Source organism: Rousettus aegyptiacus, unplaced genomic scaffold (assembly GCF_014176215.1).
Source record: "Rousettus aegyptiacus isolate mRouAeg1 unplaced genomic scaffold, mRouAeg1.p scaffold_m13_p_13, whole genome shotgun sequence".
NCBI classification, from domain to species: Eukaryota; Metazoa; Chordata; class Mammalia; order Chiroptera; family Pteropodidae; genus Rousettus; species Rousettus aegyptiacus.
This window is the reverse complement of record NW_023416288.1, coordinates 75,872,944-75,889,902: the sequence shown is the minus strand read 5'-3', so window position 1 is coordinate 75,889,902 and position 16,959 is coordinate 75,872,944. Positions and strand designations below refer to the sequence as shown.

The following is a 16,959-nucleotide window of genomic DNA, read 5'->3' as shown; positions in this document are numbered from 1 at the left end:
ATTCTACATTTGCTTGATACTGGGGCCTTAAGCTCAGGGACTTGTGATACTGCCTGCACTGAGACAGCTTTCTTCCTCTAAGCACACCTACCCAGATTAGACATCAAATCTCTTCTAACCTTTCTTCCACATGAAGTGAAAGCAGCCACTTACCTACCAAGTTAGGGGAGAGGGCGTCATCATCAACAATGTAACCAGTGGCTCTCTGCTGCAAGGGCTGTGCAGGTACTGACCTGACTTGATGAAACTCTTCCTTGAATTGAAAATCCTTTTCCTGATGAAACTCCTGAGAGTTATGGCCATGTATACCCAGAGACTTCCATATCCAGGCAAACCACATCTCCAGCTGTTCACCAGGGCACTGCCAAATCAAGACTTTAAAAGAGCCTAATCTTTGCAAAAGTATCGACTTTTTGTTTTGTTTTGTATTTTTGTTTTAGTTATGCTTTCCTCTTTCCTGCTGTGACCCAGCAACAATTATCAGAGAGACATATGCAATCAATTTTAATATAACCAATGAATGGGACATACGTAAACCAATTTTAACATAACTAATGTGGTCTGAGGCTGTTTTAACAAATGGTCAAAAAATGGTTAGTCAAAATTTTCCTGAGTGTGGGTGTGGTTTAACAAGACAGGACTGACCTGGGGAAAGCATTATTCTATGTTGGATACTATTTAGATCTTCCTATACCCACATATTTTTCTATATTCGAGATTCTTACTCCACCTCCCCACTTGCCTGAGCTGGCCTTACTCATCTACCAAATGTAGACAAATCCAAGGCCATGAGCAGAAATGTACATATGAATGCTCTGTTGTGAGCACTCTAATTTTGGCCACGAGCTGACTCCTCTTATGTGTGGAATGCTCCTAAATTAGCTGCTCAAGGTGGGTAGTGCCAACACTGTATTATAATATGAGAACATACATAGAATGGACTCTGAAAGATATCAGCATGTATAAGCTACATAGACATTGACTAAACCTTATTTTTGTAAATATCTTCTTTATAGTTAGTCACTAAAAATTACAGAGCTTCAGTTGCAAAAAAAAAAATATGTATTTTTTTATGCATGATCACTGAAACCAGAAGTGTAACTTGATTCTGCAATTGAAATAGTACATTTTATTTGTTTGTTTGTTTGTTTTCCCATGGGAAATGACTGACTTTGGTAGAGTAGAAATAGAAATTTAAAGCTTATGAAGAAACAAATATGTCTAATGTACAAAGCACCCATTACATGTTTGAGAAGTCAAATTTCACCTATAAAATTAAAAACAGTTAAAGAGTATTATTTCTTGGCTTTGTAAAGAACTAAGCTATATCTGAGTTTAACTTTTGGCTGTTCAAAAGCTCTCTAAAATATTTGGTCAAATGGATTCTTTCTCAACACAGATGGTTTCAGATTCACCTGTGAGGCCACAGTCTCAGACTATAAGCATTTCCTTCCAGTGCCCTTGTATGTTTCCTGGTTTGGTCACCAATGGCCACACCAAATATCTTCATTGATAGAAATATTATTCAAGAGGGATAATGGACAAAAAACAAAACAAAACAAAAACAAAACCACACAATTTATTGCCATCCACCTTCGGTGGTTTTTTTGCAATATTGCTAGCATAGAAAGGTCTGTCATGTAAATAAGAATGTCTCCCATGAAAAATGAATGAAATACTCCTTTTAAGGAACACAAATAGAGATATAGCACTTCTGGTCAAGATAGCGGAGTAGGTAAATGCTCTGCAAGCCTCCTCCTGTGACCACATCAAAATTACAACTAAACTACAGAACAACCATCATTGAGAACTGCTTGAAATCTAGATTAACAGAAGTCCTATAACTAAGGCTATAGAAAAGATGCCACACCAAAACTGATAGGAGGAGTGGAGATGCTGAATGGGCTGCTCCAACATTCATGTGAAGAGGTTAAAAATCTGGAGATATCCCAGTTGTGAAGGTCCCCCTGAGAAGTGAGGGGACCCAGGCTCAAACCAGGCTCCTTAACCCAGAGTTCCAGTGCCAAGAAGAGAAATCCCTGTAACTCCTGGCTGTGAAAATCAGCAGAGATTGTGGCTGAGTAAGACTGAGGGCTGCTGGAATTCCAGGTGCTCCTCTTAAAGAGACCATGCATGGACTTACATGCTCATAGATTCACTTTCTCTGAGTTCCAGCGCTTGGATAGTAGTTCGAAAAGCACTAAGGACCTATGGGGAAAAACTAGGTTGTCTGGCTTCAGGGTGAGGGCTGGAGGGGCAGCTTTCTTCCAGACAGGTGCTTGCAGACGCCATTGTTTCTTTATTGAGCCCTTCTCTCACCTAGCCTGAATGCATAGGTAATCTTCATATTTAGTTTCTATCAAACTAACATTGTTCACCCTTCCCAATGATTCCCTGAGACTTTGCCCCACCTAAGCCTCTTCCAGTGGCATTTCTATATAAACAGCATGTCTTGGCTCATGCTGTAGACTCTCTTAAAATCTCTCAAAGGTTGACAAAACCCGAACAAGCAGTATTTGTCCTCAGTGAACCCTACCTCTTGCTAAGCAGCTTGGCCTTGGTTCCCAGCTCAGCCTGTCCGAGGCACCTCCAAGCCCAGCATGAAAGGCAAACATCTACAGATCACTTTATAGATCATAACAAATGGCCCCAGGTAGGGCGCAGGCAGCGGCTGACCATGGCCAGCAACAAAGACCTTCCAAGAGACCCCAGAACTAACACACCTGGTAGCTGCTTCAGACCATGCCAGAGTACCATCCAACCACCTCCACAAAAGATACACGCAGAAGGCAAACTTAGCAAGCACCAGAGCCCTGTTAAAGTAAATTCTGTTCTGTAAGGACAGCCCCTGCACAACAGCTCCTCCACTCTAGTCACAGCCATTCTTCATAACCAATCAGCCTGAGAGTTAATCCCTCCCATTGAAGTGGCAACTACAACAGGAGGGCACACACAATCCACAAAGAGACACACCTAGAGCATCCGGCATAGGAGACCAGAGAGACTGTGCCACTAAGTCCTGAAGAGCACCTACTACATAAGGCCAATCTCCTAATTCCATGAGATGTAGCAGCTCTACCAAATACATAGAAACATACACAGGGAGGTAGCCAAAACTGGGAGGCAAAGAAACATGTCTTAAATGAAAGATCAGAACAAAGCTTCAGAAAATGAACTAAAAAAAATGGAGACAAGCCACATACCAGATGGAGAGCTCAAACACTGGTTTTAAAGATTCTCAATGATCTCAGTGAGAAGTTCAACAAAGAGATAGGAAATGTGAAAACAGAGATAGAAAACATAAAATAAACCCAGTCAAAAATAAAAAATACGATAAATGAAATGCAGAATACGTTAGAGAGAATCGACATTAGATTACATGATATGGAGGATCGAGTCAGCAATTTGGAACATAAGTCTGCTGCAAATTCTGAGACTCCAAAATGAACTTTATTTCCAGAGAGGCCAGAACCCAGTCCTTGTCAGCTACAACTAGCCAAGGCTATGTTTTACCTGAAGGTAAAATCATGTCAAACAATTTTTGTTGCTGGAATTGATGTTAGGATGGATGAAATCAAAATAGAAAGTTTCTTTGCTAGATATGGTTCAGTAAAAGAAGTGAAGAGAATCACTGAACTGGTATGCCCAAAGGCTATGGATTTGTTTCTGTTTATAATGGTGTGGATGTTCAGAAGATAGTAGAATCACAGAAAAATTTCCATGGTAAAAAGTTGAAACTGGGCCTTGCAGTCGGGAAACAAAATTTATGTACTTATCATGTGCAGCCACACCCTGTGGTTTTTAATCCTTTTCATCCACCATAGTTTCGGAGTGTCTGGAGTAATCCAAACACTGAACTTATATACAGCCTTCAAACATGATGATCCTGTAATTCAGCATGGTCAGGCATATTCTCCTTATCCAAGTTCACCAGTTAGATCATCATTGGATATCAGGTGGCTGTATATAATTATCAGATGTCACACAGTGGTCTCCTGATCAAAAGAAAGCAAATGTGAAAATGGCAATTCTTCCACATATTGAATGTCCATTACAGGCCAAGTGCTTTAGGTCTACAATCCTGATTTACAGATGAGGGAACCAAAGTATAGACGTGGCCCAACCCAACAAGCTGAGAAATGGCAGAGTCAGGTTTTAGACAATTTTTGTTTGATTTCAATGTCCTACTTTCCATGAAACAATAATACCCTTATAATTTACCATGCCTTTATAATAATTTTTATGCTTTTCACAGTGCTGTTATATAATAAATGCTTTATTTGTTGACTAATATGATAATAAAAGAATTGTTTACCACAGAAACAGACTCATAGATACAGAAAACATTTTGATGGTTGCCAGATAGGAAGAGTTGGGGAGGGGCAGGTAAAAAAGGGGAAGGGATTAAGAAGCACAAATTGCCAATTATAAAAACAGTCATAGAAATGTTAAGTATAGCATAGAGAATATAGTCAGTCATACTGTAATAACTATGTATGGTATCATATGGGTACTAGACTTATTAGGGTGATCACTTCATAAGTTATGTAAATGTCTAATCACTATGTTGTACACCTGAAACTAATATAATATTGTTATGTTGACTATAATTGAAAAAAATTAATTATTTTAAAAAAGTATTTTTTGTTATATTGACATGTATGGCTAATGGAAATTTTTGCAACATTGAAAAATCCAAAAAGCATTTAATCGTTGTTATTTTAAATGTAAATCCTCTCTATTCTTTTTTGAAAGTTGTGCTCTAAAACATTTCAACCTGAATATTGAGGATAAAGAAATCTTCTATTCAGTTTTGATCTGATTTCAAGCCTAAAAAACTCTTGTGCTGGGGTTTGAAACAAAGCGCTATGGTCTTTGCTAGCCTATAAACCACAGTTCCTTCATTCAGATGGCCTCAAGTCTTGACCAGAGGGTACTCAGCTGCTTCTTTTGATTACCTTTTCATGCTAGCTTGTCCTTAATATAGCTAATGCTCTCCAGATGTATCAGCTGCTAGCTCTCTTTAACACTAACTGGTTTCACCTGTAGCACTGACTCCTTTTCACAGACATTGCTAGTGGAGAAAATTGCATCTTTCAAGTGCCATTAGGGCATGACAGTGCCATACAGGCAAAGCTACCAAATGCATGTTTTTATTTTAAATGGGTTTTTTTTTAAAATTTCAAAATATATGTAAAGAATAATATAATAAATTCCCCATATGCCATTATCCAGCTTCAACAAATTTTTTCATGTAAACCCTTACCTACAACCACCTTCCTAAATCATTTTGTAGCAAATTCCAGATGACATTTATTTTATGGACAAATATTTGAGTTAGTAACTCTAAAATAAAAGGACTCTTTTCTTTTTAAATAAACATAATATGATTAGATCTTTAAAAATTAATAACTCTGAATGTCATCAAATATTCGGTCACCGTTCAAATTTGCAGTTATATCTTTAATGACACATTTTTTTCTGGTATGAATCAGTATCCAAACAAGGCCTACATATAATTATTGATTAATATATTTATTTCCAGTCTCTTTTTACCTATTGGTTTCCTCCTCCATCTTCCCCCCCGCCCTTTGCAATTTGCAATTTATTTGGTGAAGAAACTCGATTGTTCACCCTGTAGGATTTGGCTGATTACATCCCCATAGTATAGTTTAACATGTTCCCCTTTCTTTTGAATTTTCTGTAAATTTGTAATTCGATCCGACTGACCAGATTCAAGTTTGATTTTCAGAAAAGACTCATTAGGAAGTTCTTTATTCCTCCACCAGGAAACATCTAATATTTGATTCTCTCTCTCTTTTTGATATTAGCATTAATTGATGCTCAATGCCTAGATCCATTAGTTCATTTTGAGCTCCAAAAGGATGATATTCAATTCTATTATTTCTTTTTTATCTATTTGCTGAAATATCACAATAAAAAAGATCTCGTTTTTATCTACTCTCTGATTATCCAGTGTTTTATTAAAAGTCATTTAAAAAAATTTTACTTTTCAATTACAGTTGGCACACAATATTATATGTGTTTCAAGTGTACAATATAGTGATTAGACATTTATCTACCTTATGAAATGATCATCCTGATAAATCTAGTACTCATCTGACACCATACATAATTACAATGTTATTGGCTATATTCCTTTTGCTATACTTCACATCCCCATGACTATTTTATAACTACCAATTTGTACTTCTTAATCTCTGCTCCTTTTTTACCTACCCCCAACTTCCCTCCCATTTGGTGACTATCAAAATTCTCTGTATCTATGAATTTGTTTCTGCTATATTTGTTTGTTTATTTTGTTTTTTAGATTCCAAATGTAAGTGAAATCACATGGCATTTGTCTTTCTCTTTCTTACTCCATTTAACATAATAACCTGTAGGTCCATCTATGTTGTTGCAGATGCCAAGATTTCATTCTTTTTTATGACTAAGTAATATTCAATTGTCTATATGTGCCACCAGTTCTTTATCCATTCATCCACTTAGGGATACCTAGATTGCCTCCATATCTTGGCTATTGTAAATAATGCAATAATGAATGTACAGAAGTACATGTCCCTTCGAAGCAGTGCTTTGGATTTCTTCAGATAAGTATCCAGAAGTTTGATTACTGGGTTCTTTGTCTCTTGTTACAGCCTTTTTTTAAAGTCTATTTTGTCTGGTATAAGTATTGCTACCCTAGTTTTTGTTGTTGTTGTTTGTTTCCATTTTCATGAAATATCTTTTTCTTTCCCTTTACTTTCAGTCTCTGTGTGTATCTTTCAATCTCAAGTGATCTCTTCTAGGCAGCATATGTAAGGATCTTGTTTTCCTATCCATTCAGTCACCCTATCTTTTAATTGGTACATTTAATCTTTTTACATTTAAAGTATTTATTGATAGATATGTAGTTATTGCCATTTTATTATTCATATATATATATGTATATATGAATAATAAAATGGTATGTATGTGTTTTTAATCTTTTCCTCCTTCTTCTTAAAGAAATCCCTCTAACATTTCATGCAATACTGGTTTGGGGGTGATAAGTTCCTTAAGCTTTTTATTGCCTGGAAAGCTCTTTATCTGTCCCTTGATTCTAAATAATAGCTTTGCTTGCTAGAGTAATCTTGGTTGTAGGGCCCTGCTTTTCATCACTTTGAATATTTTGTGCCAATCCCTTCTCACCTGCAAAGTTGCTGCTGATAAATCAGCTGACAGTCATATGGGAGCTGCCCTGTAATTAACTAAATGCTTTTCTCTTGACACTTTTAAGATTATCTCTTTGTCTTTACTCCTTGGCATTTTAATTATGGTGTGTCTTTATGTGGGCCTCTTTGAGTTTATCTTGTTTGGGACTCTCTGAGCTTCCTGGGCTTGTATGCCTATTTCTTTTGTCAGGTTAGGGAAGTTTTGTCATTCTTTCTTCAAATAGGTTTTTACTCCTTTGCTCTCTCTCTCCTCCTTCTGGTACTCCCAGATGTCAATGTGGGTACATGATATTGTCTCAGAGGTCCTTTAAACTATCCTTATTTTTTGGATTATTTTTTCCTTTTTGCCATTCTGATTGTTTTCTGCTACCTCTCTTCTAAATTGCTGATTCAATCCTCTGCCTCATCTAACTATTGTCAATTGCCTCTAATGTATTCTTTATTTTAGTTGTTGTATCCTTCATTTCTGACTTTTTTCTATCTCTGTTTTTATGTTTTTTTATCTTTTGTTGAAATTCTCACTGAGATCATTAATATTCTTATAATCAGTGTTTTGAGCTCTGCATCTGGAAGATTGCTTATCTCCATTTTGTTTAGTTCTTTTTCTGCATCTTTGTTCTGTTCTTTTATTTGGGATATGTTTCTTTGTCTCCCCATTTTGGCTGTTTTCCTGTATTTGTTTCTATGTATTAGGTAGAGTTGCTATATCTCCTGGTCTCAGGAGAATGAGCTTAGGTAGTAACTGTTTTTCATCATCCAGTGGTAGTTTCCCTAGTCACCTAAGCCAGGTGCTCCAGGTGTGTCCCTTGTGTGGAATGTGTGTGTCTTTCTGTTGTAGTTGAGCCTTGGTTGCTATTTACATGTCAGTGGGAGGAATCGAACCTTGGGCTGGTTCTCTCTGAGGACTGGCCAGTGAGAAGCCTACCCTATGGAGCAAGATATGCTTTGGCATGGATTTGGTGCCTTTGTAGTATGCCATTTAAGTGTGTCACCCTCAGGTGGTGCTCTGGCTCAGTCAAAAGTCAGCCACCAGGCATGACAGCCCCAGGGCCTCCTGGGAAGGACCCTACTGCAGGCCAGGTTCAAGTATAGCCTGTGCCCTGGCCAGGCTACCTGGCAAGAATCACCAAGCAATCCGCAGATGGCCACCACCCACTCTGGGCTTTGAGGTACCTTGAGAGGTCAAGCCATGAACTATGCCTACTGCTTTAGTGCGAGACTTGGCGCTACTCATCAAGAGGTACAGGGCATGCCAAGACAAAATGCTGCTTGTTTGGGTTTTGTGAACCTTTAAGAGATTTTAGGAAAGTCTGCAGCATGAACCAAGATAGGTCATTTGTATGCAAAAGGCACCACAAGCAGCTTGAGTCGGCCTGCAAATTGGGAAGGGTGGGGTGTCAGGGAATTACCAGGACAGATAGACCAGTGTTAGCCAGGTTGTTGGAAACTGAGATATGGCAGGGCCTGTGTCTAGATATGGGCAGGGGTGAAATCTCAACAAAGAGACAATGGATTCTGCTAGCACTTCTGTCTGGGAGAAAGCTGCCTCTCTAGTCCTTGCCCTGTACCCAGACAACCCGGTTCCTACCTTTATGTTCTTGGCACATTTTGAGCTGCTGCCTCAGTGCTGGAGCTCAGATAGAGTGAGTCCATCACTGAGTAAGCCTGCATGGTAGGTCCCTGAAGAGTAATGTCTGCAATTCTAGCCACCCTCCATCTCACTCAGCCATGATCTCCACTGGTTTTTATAGCCAGAATTTGTGAGCACTTCTCTTCCCAGCACTGGAACCCTGTACAAATGGGACCCCCTCACTTCTCTGGGAGTGATGGGGAGACTTTGCAGCTGAGATATACCTCCTGATTCTCAACTGCCACAGGCAGTATGCGGGACAGCTTGTTCCAGTGCTCCTTCCCTCTTATCAGTCTCAAGGTGGCCTTTTGTGCGTGTCCCCAGATGTAGGACTTCTGTTCAGCTAGACTTCAGACAACTCCCAATGATGGTTGTTCTGCCATTTAGTTGTAATTTTGATGTGGTCATGAGAGGAGTTAAGCACAGCATTTACCTATTCTGCCTTCTGAACTGAAACATATCCAGTGCCTTTTGTTGTTGTTTGTGAGTTTTCAAAATAATGAGTTGATTTACTAGCATCTTCCAATCGCTGACCAATTGTTTTCTAAGTATCATTATAAACTCATGGATTTACACTTATTTTGATATATTTCAGTCTTTTGAAGTTTTTTTCCTCACTTTTCTTCATATTGTCTCATCTTTGAGTCTCTGCAAGTTGATTCTCAAGTCTTTGACACAAAGCTAGTAATCTTTGCTAGCTTCCTTATTATCTGATGTTACAAGAATTTCCGAGATAATCTAGTATATTTCCTGCCCCAGATCTGGAATTAACCATTTCTCCAAGAAGTTCTGGTTCTTTTCAGAAGGAAATTGAATTTTGATACCACATTCTGGATGCTGGAGGCACTCTTGATACTGGATGCATCAGTATATCTAAGAATTTTCAGTTGAAAATGTTAAGAATTTTTTTTCAAGCAGTAAATATTCTCAAGTTATATTTATACTTCAAATTCAGGATTAAAAGATTCCTCACTCAATCTCTTCTTTCTTACATGTTTTTCCTTCCTCCCTTGCCAAGAATCTTGCTTGTGAAGGACACCGGATATTAGGATTATAATATCATAGAATTATATTTTATATGCACAATATTTTTTTGAATTTCAAAACCATCCTATAATCTAATAATATAATATTGTTACGGAAAACTGTTTAAAATTATTTCCATCATTTTTTGTCCTTAGGGCATATAGTATTAAGGATGTGTAGTCAAAAACTATTTTTAAAAGTTACTTGAACTAGTTTCTGTGTGGTTATGCCAGCAACTAGTTACCCATTTAGATTTATTATCATTTTAATTTCAATTTTAAGGGATTAAAATTTTTACTGCATAAGATTCTTACATGGTTTCAAAGTCAATTCTATAAAACAAGATATATTTAAAGAAGCCTACCTTCTATCCTTGTTCCTTTATCCTATTCACTCTGTCCCCTGAGGGAACATGTCAACATTAGGATTGATACATGTAACTATTGCATGTTGTATTTCTTACTTTATTACCATCATCTCTTCCTACTGCTACAATTAATTATATGGTAATCCTTACCAACAGTCTTAAATTAATATATTTCCAGTTATTTGAATTGTCTAAAGATTGTTCTCTAGTAGATACTTCAGGAATAAAGCATGGGATACTGAAAATAGTTTGACTTCCAACCTGAAAAACATTTTAACTAAACATAAAATATTTGGCTCAGATTTTATTTTTTGGTTTACCCCTGAAGCCATAAATTGTTGCTATTGAAAATTCTTGACAATTTAATTTTCTTTCAGTTATAAATGACTTAAACTTTTTATCCAAATGTCAAAAGAATTTACTACTCACTTTCTTTAATGACCAATAATTTTTTTAGACTTTTCTTAGTGTGTTCAGTCTATTTTCCCAGGCACATAGTATACTTTTCAACATATACTTTCAGATCTACGTATTCTTAATTTTAGGAAAGTTTGTTTTAAATTATAGATTTGATTTTTTTGTCTTTCCTATTTCATTATTTTGGTTTTCTTCTTTGAAGACTCTTATTATATATTATTTCCTCTTTTGCTGTAAGGCTGAATGTATGAGAGATTTTAGAGGGCTGATATCTGAATTTCACCTATTGAAAGCCCAACTTTGAGTAAAAAGTAAAATTTCAGAGAATATAATCTAAGGATAGAAGTGATTAACAACCAAGTGAGTTGAATGTGTATTCTCTATGATTCGACGACCAATAGGTTTCCTGTTTCCTAGGAATCATATGTCCTCTTATTTTCCTAATGGCCAAAATAAAAAAAAAAATTACATTAAATTTACTATTGCATTTGGGATTATACATAGTTTCCAAAGTAAATTTTATAAAAGTGTCCCAGGTAAAATCATTTATAATTCATTGCTAGGCAAAACTTTTTTTCCTAAGAGCTGTGTTTCCTTTTGTGGTGAGAGTCATGTTAACTAGGCTCTCTGTTTCCCACTGGCTGCTACAAATCTCAGCCAGTTGTGGTTCAATCTTATAATAATAAACACAATTATGTAGAGATCATTGTTGTATGCATGTATTCTTTAACTTGGACCCAACTTGTACTTCAAAGATTTATAAACTTTGGTGTCAAAGGACAAGTTTGCAGAGAAAGCATATACAAAATTTAGTTTGAATATGCATTTCTTTTCTGGAAAGACCTAGACATTTTATTAGATTCTGATTCTAAAAGGGATCTGTGATGCAAAAAGAATGTTAAAACTACTGTTTTCATATTATATTATTTAATTCATAAATCAGAAGCTTTTGTTCTAGTTTAAAGTTTAACTTCCAGTGACAAATTGTTTATTTTATTTTTTTAATTAGAGTTATTGGGGTGACATTGGTTAATAAAATCAGATAGCTTTCATGTGTACAATTTGATAATACAGCACCTATAGTTTGCATTGTGTGTTCACCACCCAAAGTTAAATTTCCATCTGTCACCATATATTTGACCCCCTTTACCCTTATCTACCTCTTCCCTTCCCACCTTTCCCCCTGGTAACCACTAAACTGTTATCTGTATCTATGAATTTTTGTTTGTCTTGTTCATTTGTTGCTTTCAGTTTTATATCCCACACATAAGTGAAATTATATGGTTCTCAACTTTTTCTGACTTATTTCGCTTGGCATGATTATCTCAGGATCTATCCATGTTGTCTCAAATTGTAGTATTTCATTTTTCTTATGGCTGAGTAGTATTCCATTGTATATTTGTACCATCGCTTCTTTATCCAATCATATACTGAAGGGCACTTCAGTTGTTTCCATTCTTGGCCACTGTCAATAATGCTGAAATGAACATTGGGATGCATATGTCTTTACGGATAAATGTTTTCAAAAACTGGGGGTAGATACCCAGGATAGGTATTGCTAGGTCATATAATAATTCTGTTCTTAATTTTCTAAGGAACCTCCATACTTTTTCCATAGTGGCTATAACAATTTACAATCACACCAGCAGTGCCTGAGGGTTAGTTTTTCCCCCACAGCCTCTCCAACACTTGTCTTCTTGATAATAGCCATTCTAACAGATGTAAAGTGGTATCTCATTGTGGTTTTGATTTGCATTTCCTTAACAACTAGTGAAGTTGAGTATCTTTTCCTATATCTATTGGTTATTTATTTGTATGTTCTCTTGGGAGAGGTATCCATTCAGGTCCACTGCCCATTTTTTAATTGGATTGTTTGTTTTTGTTGCAGTTGAATTGTATGAGTTCTTTGTATATTTTAGATATTAGCCCTTATCAGAGGTGTTGTTTGCAAATATCTTTTCCCATTCAATGGGCTGCCTCTTTGTCTTGTTGATGGTTTCTTTTGCTGTGTAGAAGCTTTTTAGTTTGATACACTCCCATTCGTTTATTTTTGCTTTTACTTCCCTTGCCTTGAGGTCAAATTTATAAAATCTTTTCTAAAACCAAGGAAATAGACACACCAGACCAACAGAAGAGAACTGAGAGTCCAGAAATATATATATTTATATGTATGTAATTTTTGACAAAGGAGCCAAAATCATACAATGAAGAAAAGAAAGCCTCTTCAATAAGTGGTTTTGGGAAAATTAGAAAGCTACATGCAAAAGTATGAAACTAGACTCCTATCTGTCGCCATACTCCAAAATTAACCCAAAATTAATTCAAAAATATACACTACACATTTATCTTGACAAAATATAATTAATAATAAAATGATGAATTTATAGTACAGACCCCAATCACTGAAAATTAAATCATGCCACTTACAAGCCTAGCTCATGTAACACAGGAAAAAAATGCTAAGCTCTTTTTCTGCAAATATTAAGAGCCTGATAAAAATGCACCATTTTGGTTCACTAACTTTGAAAAGAAGACTAGCATCATATGTGAGAAATAAAATTAACTTTTTTATTATTTTGAACCTATTAGAAATGTGGTTGCAATTTACATTCTCCTTGCAATTATCTAAGAAGTTAGCTCTGATTATTTCTTCCTGTTTTGCTATTCTTAGTGCTATTAACCACTTTAAAATTTGGAAAATTTATAATTGACTTGAGATTTGAAACTATTTAGTAAGCTACTGATAATTAAATATTAAATAATAGAAATGTATATAATTTTTCATGATGAATAAAAATATTAGTGAAAATTTCCAAATTTGCACTTTAAGCAAATAATTACATATTTTTGGTCTGTTGAGTTATTCAACCAACTAGAAAAAGTAGTTAACTTGTAATTTGATGCACCTGAGATAGGTGAAAAATATTTAAGGTTGGAATTTGTTTATATGAATTATTTCATTAATTGTAGAGTCAGCTTAAACGCCTAAAGTAGATTCTGACACTGACACTTTTCTTTCTCTCTGCTGATTCGATTTGCAGAATCAGTGACATTTAAGGGGCCAAATCATTAGGTTACATGCAGTTATTAAGATAAGCAAAGTCTCACCATTTCTTGTGGTCAGATATCCGCTTTTCATTAGAAGAGAGGTAAATAACCATTGATGCTCTGGTTAAATAGAGGTTGGTATGCTTTACCAATCTCATTAGAGCTTATAGCTTGCCAGTTTACACACACACACACACACACACACAGACACACACACAGAAGAGGTCTGAAATAAAGTCTAGTTTCTGTATTCTTTGTATCTGTATTCTACTGATAATTTTCCAGAGGGATAAATACAGCTTCAAATGCAACCCTAGCTTAAAAAAGTGAAAAATACAAAAAAATCAAAATTGACCAGATTTCAGTTCAGATTCTCTAATACCCGTCCTTCAGCGCCAACCCCTAGGTCTCATTAGGACTATATTACTCAGTTATTTATCCCTAAATCACGAAATCCCATTTCTCTACCACTTCTTATTTTCTTTAACTGCACTCTAACCCCTGCCAAAAACAAAAGACCAAAAATATCAAAGAAAATCCCACAAAAGTTTTGCTTAACTTCCCTTTCACCCCACTTTTCATCAAATGAATTCCTTAGAAGTCACGTCATGATTAATAGTGTTGGTTTTCAGTAGACTTATTTTACTAATTTAACAAAAATCAGCATCATAAAGATAGATGATTGAACATTATACACACATTCTTGTTTCTTCTGCATTTTATACTATATTCCTAAAAAAAATTGATTTTTACTAATGTATCATCACAACTTATGAAGCACATCAGAAAAAATTTACTTTAATAAACTTAATTCATTTTACAATAACCTCACTCAGCTTACTATTAATGTTATTTTTCAATAATTTTTCCCTCAACCTCCATCAACCTCGATTAAATTTGTGTGCTTATTAAATGGAGTTTGGATGACTTTTCATCTCTATTTTCTACTTCTCTATATTTCTGGTAGTCATACTACCTAAAGATAAGCCTGCACAAAGCTTCAAAATGTTTTGTAATATTGATTACCTTCCTGCACTGAAGAAATAACCAGGGAATATATTCCATGCCCCATGGCCTCTAAGTAACCATGTGCACAAACAACCATAACTGAGAGTAGACTCAAGATCTAGGAAGCAATAGGCCACATGTGGTTATAGGCACCATTTTAAAGATCAGACTAGCTCTGAATTGCTATGGGCAAGCTACTCAAAATAAATCTGTTCTATTGATTTCACCTGGTATGTAGGTTTGTTTATATAGTTTGGTGTAAAGGGTATCAGTGGGAAACAACTAAATTCTCAGTTTAATGGCTAAAATTAAAAACAAAAACACTTGCAAATACAAGGCATGTTTATTCTCACTTCGGCAACTATTTCTTAGAGAATTAAAGGGTGAATTTTACTGTATATACATTATAGCTAAAAAAATGCCTACCATATAGTAATAGTTTCATAAAACACTATTTTTTAAAGCTCTCAAAATCTAGAAGTGTTAAGCAAAAATAACAATTAACATGGTTAAGTAACAATGAATATGATTTACTTTCACAGCTTTAGTTTAGTAGCAGCTTAAGAATTTCAGTGCTGTATCTGAATTAACTTTAAGTACTCTGGCCAAAATAAGGAGCTTAAGGATTTCCAATAAAGATTCAGTACATTGATGAATTTAATGAAGCTTTAATGGTTTAAAATCAATTATTTAAATAAAAACTTATTCAAAAATATTTAACAAGTCTTGTTCCTCAAGTACTAGTTAGAAAACTGTTCAAATATTCAGAATCTATAATTTGCATGTTTTGATTCTTTTCAAATTTCAAAAGTAATATATTTGTACTATAATATGTAAAACAACACAAGGCAGTTCAAAAATGGGCAAAGCTAGCAATGACATACCTCAACAGCCCAAATCCTATGAAACACATGCCACCCTGAGGTCTGCCCTGCAGATCTTATTGTGTATCTTTCCACACTCTTATTTTTGCTCATACAGACACATTTGTGTATTGTGTGCCCATTGAGCTGGCTCTCACTCCTGGCGAATTTATGATTGATGTCCACAACAGCCTTGCTCAGCTGCTGGAGACTCATGCCTGTGGCTTCTTTTATGGAGTCAATCCATCTTATATTTAGTCTTCCTCTTTTCCTGTTGCCTTCTATTTTTTTCCCAGAATTATTGTCATTTCCAAAGAACCCTGCCATCTCATGATGTGCCCAAAGTGGGACAGCTCCAGTTTTGTCATTTTTGCCTTCAGTGATTTTTCAGGTTCATTTTGCACTAGGATCCATCTGTTCATCTTTATAGCAGTCCAGGGTATCCACAGAGTTCTACAATACCATATTTCCAATGAACCATTTTTTTTTCTTATCAGCCTTCTTTACTTTCCACTTTTGTATCCATACATAGTAATCAGAAATAGAAGAGTGTGGGTGATATTAGCCTTGGTCTCTAATGACACATCTTTGCTCTTACTGAGATTTCTTAATTCTCCCACTGCTGTCCTTCCAAGTCTCAGCTTTCTCTTGATTTCTGGCTGCAGTCTCTATTTGAATTGATGACTAAAGCAAAGTAAGCAAAATCTTTAACAATTTTAAGGTCTTCATTGTTTAGGTTAAAGTTGTATATTTCTTCTGTAGCCATGTTTTTTGTCTTTGTGATATTTAAGAGCTGTTCTGCTTTGGCATTTTTTTCTTTCACTTTCATTGCCATCACATCATTGCTAACTTCTACCAGGAAGATGGTGTCATATATATCTTAAATTACCAATATTTCTTCCACCAATACATATATAGCCACACACATAAGCATAGATATATTTACATAAAAATGTGGTTTATTTCCTTTATCTTGAAAAAGAATCATAAAGTACTACTAATTTTTTTTTAGTTAATGCACCATGGGCATTCCTATAAGTCAATGGGTAGATCCAACCTGTTCTAATTTCTTTAAGGATACATATACACATATAATTTCATATAAATCATATTGTAGTATTATGTATTCTTTATTAGTAGTTTTCGCCCAACTTTGATTTTCTGTTTATCTTACTACCCTACTCTATTCTTTGCTCTCATTTACCTTCCCACCTCACATTATGTATCCTTTGTAATTTTATGTACATACACATTCCATATAATTTTTGTTATTGTTTACTTTACGAAAGTGAAATATTAAATACCTTTCCCTACAGGTAATTTTCTTCATTCAACACATTTTGGAATACTCCCAAGTCCCATGTCAATTCACATAGCTTAATTATT

General features: G+C 35.5%; 1 pseudogene; it reads left to right on the top strand.

Annotated features, from left to right (window-relative positions):
- The first annotated feature begins 3,384 nt into the window (after nt 1-3,384).
- LOC107507059 lies at nt 3,385-4,019 on the top strand (annotated as a pseudogene).
- The last annotated feature ends 12,940 nt before the right edge of the window (nt 4,020-16,959 follow it).